Genomic DNA, 3,209 nt, shown 5'->3' on the forward strand with positions numbered 1-3,209 from the left:
CACAAAGGATTCTTCATTCTCTTGAATGATCAATTCTCCTCTGTCAACATCAATCACAGCCTTTGCTTTGGCTAGGAAGGGTCTGCCAAGGATGATGGATTCATCCATGCACTTCCCAGTCTCTAGGACTATGAAATCAGCAGGGATGTAATGGTCTTCAACTTTCACCAAAACATCCTCTACAAGTCCATAAGCTTGTTTTCTCGAATTATCTGCCATCTCTAGTGAGATTCTTGCAGCTTGTACCTCAAAGATCCCTAGCTTCTCCATTACAGAGAGAGGCATGAGGTTTATACTTGACCCTAAGTCACACAGAGCCTTCTTAAAGGTCATGGTGCCTATGGTACAAGGTATTAAAAACTTCCCAGGATCCTGTCTCTTTTGAGGTAATCTCTGCCTAGTCAAGTCATCCAGTTCTTTGGTGAGCAAAGGGGGTTCATCTTCCCAAGTCTCATTACCAAATAACATGTCATTTAGCTTCATGATTGCTCCCAGGTACTTGGCAACTTGCTCTTCAGTGACATCTTCATCCTCTTCAGAGGAAGAATACTCATCAGAGCTCATGAATGGCAGAAGTAAATCTAATGGAATCTCTATAGTCTCATTGTGAGCCTCAGATTCCCATGGTTCCTCATTGGGGAACTCATTGGAGGCCAGTGGACGTCCATTGAGGTCTTCCTCAGGGGCGATCACTGCCTCTTCCTCCTTTCCAAGTTCGGCCATGTGGGTCATGTTAATGGCCTTGCATTCTCCTTTTGGATTCTCTTCTATATTGCTTGGAAGAGTACTAGGAGGGAGTTCAGTAATTTTCTTGCTCAGCTGTCCCACTTGTGCCTCCAAATTCCTAATGGAGGACCTTGTTTCAGTCATGAAACTTTGAGTGGTTTTGATTAGATCAGAGACCATGGTTGCTAAGTCAGAGTGGCTCTGCTTAGAATTCTCTGTCTGTTGCTGAGAAGATGATGGAAAAGGCTTGCCATTGCTAAACCTGTTTCTTCCACCATTATTGTTGTTGAAACCTTGTTGAGGTCTCTATTGATCCTTCCATGAGAGATTTGGATGATTTCTACATGAAGAATTATAGGTGTTTCCATAGGATTCTCCCATGTAATTCACCTCTTCCATTGAAGGGTTCTCAAGATCATAAGATTCTTCTTCAGATGAAGCATCCTTAGTACTGCCTGGTGTAGCTTGCATTCCAAATAGACTTTGAGAGATCATATTGACTTGCTGAGTCAATATTTTGTTCTGAGCTAATATGGCATTCAGAGTATCAATCTCAAGGACTCCTTTCTTCTGATTCGTCCCATTGTTCACAGGATTCCTTTCAAAAGTGTACATGAATTGGTTATTTGCAACCATTTCAATGAGTTCTTGAGCTTCTGCAGGCGTCTTCTTCAGATGAAGAGATCCTCCAGCAGAGCTGTCCAATGACATCTTGGACAGTTCAGACAGACTATCATAGAAGATACCTATAATGCTCCATTCAGAAAGCATGTCAGAAGGACACTTTCTGATCAATTGTTTGTATCTTTCCCAAGCTTCATAGAGGGATTCACCTTCCTTCTGTCTGAAGGTTTGGACTTCCACTCTAAGCTTACTCAATTTTTGAGGTGGAAAGAACTTTGCCAAGAAGGCATTGACTAGCTTTTCCCAAAAGTTCAGGCTTTCTTTAGGTTGTGAGTCCAACCAAATCCTAACTCTATCTCTTATAGTAAAAGGGAATAGCATAAGTCTGTAGACCTCAGGGTTAACCCCATTAGTCTTGACAGTGTCACAGATTTGCAAGAATTCAGCTAAAAACTGATGAGGATCTTCCAATGGAAGTCCATGGAACTTGCAATTCTGTTGCATTAGAGAAACTAATTGAGGCTTAAGCTCAAAGTTTTTTGCTCCAATGGCAGGGATAGAGATGTTTCTCCCATAGAAGTCGGGAGTAGGTGCAGTAAAGTCACCAAGCACCTTCCTTGCATTGTTGGCATTGTTGTTGTTTTCGGCTGCCATGGGTTCTTCTTCTTTGAAGATTTCTGTTAGGTCCTCTACAGAGAGTTGTGCCTTAGCTTCTCTTAGCTTTCGCTTCAAGGTCCTTTCAGGTTCAGGGTCAGCCTCAACAAGAATGCTTTTGTCTTTGCTCCTGCTCATATGAAAAAGAAGAGAACAAGAAAATATGGAATCCTCTATGTCACAGTATAGAGATTCCTTGAGGTATCAAAGGAAAAGAAAAATAGAAGGAAGAGGTAGAAGAATTCGAACTGATCAAGAAAGATGGAGTTCGAATTGTGCATTGAGGAGGAGTGTTAGTCCATAAATAGAAGGATGTTAGAAGTGGGGAAGAAATTTTCGAAAATAAATTAAAAAGATTTTAAAAACATTTTGGAAAAAATACTAATTGATTTTCGAAAACTAAGAGTGGAAAAGAAATCAAGTGATTTTTGAAAAAGATTTTGAAATTAGAAATTAAAAAGATATGATTGAAAACTATTTTGAAAAAGATGTGATTAAAAAGATATGATTTAAAAGTTATGGTTTTAAAAAGATATGATTGAAAAGAGATTACTGAAAAACAATTTAAAAAGATTTGATTTTAAAAATTAATGACTTGGCTAACAAGAAAAGATACGATTCAAACATTAAACCTTTCTCAACAGAAAAGGCAACATACTTGAAATATTGAATCAAATCATTAATTGCTAGCAAGTATCTTTGAAAAAGAAAGAAATTGATTTTGAAAATATATGATTGAAAAGATATGATTTGAAAAAGATTTGATTTTAAAAAATTTTGAAAACTTGAAAAAAATTTGAATTAAAAAAAAATCTTCCCACTTGTGCCATCCTGGCGTTAAACGCCCAGAATGGTATCCATTCTGGCGTTTAACGCCCAGAATGGTATCCATTCTGGCGTTTAACGCCCAAAATACTACCCTTTTGGGCGTTAAACGCCCAGCCAGGTACCCTGGCTGGCGTTTAAACGCCAGTTTTCCTTTCTCACTGGGCGTTTTGAACGCCCAGCCTTTTTCTGTGTAATTCCTCTGCTGTATGTTCTGAATCTTCAATTCTCTATATTATTGACTTGAAAAGACACAAATTAAATTTTTTTTTGGATTTTTAATAATGAGGAATAATCAAAATGAAACTAAGACCAAATAAACAATGCATGCAAGACACCAAACTTAGAAGTTTGTATACTACTGACACTAACAAATTGAG

At 38.3% G+C, this 3,209-nt stretch overlaps 1 non-coding gene across 1 annotated transcript; it reads left to right on the forward strand.

Moving 5' to 3' along the window:
• The first annotated feature begins 1,491 nt into the window (after window positions 1-1,491).
• Window positions 1,492-1,599, forward strand: LOC130964082 (small nucleolar RNA R71). Its single transcript, XR_009080192.1, has one exon. It is a non-coding gene; the product is annotated as a small nucleolar RNA R71 (small nucleolar RNA).
• Window positions 1,600-3,209: the final 1,610 nt, after the last annotated feature.

This window comes from Arachis stenosperma, chromosome 2 (assembly GCF_014773155.1).
Source record: "Arachis stenosperma cultivar V10309 chromosome 2, arast.V10309.gnm1.PFL2, whole genome shotgun sequence".
NCBI lineage: Eukaryota > Viridiplantae > Streptophyta > Magnoliopsida > Fabales > Fabaceae > Arachis > Arachis stenosperma.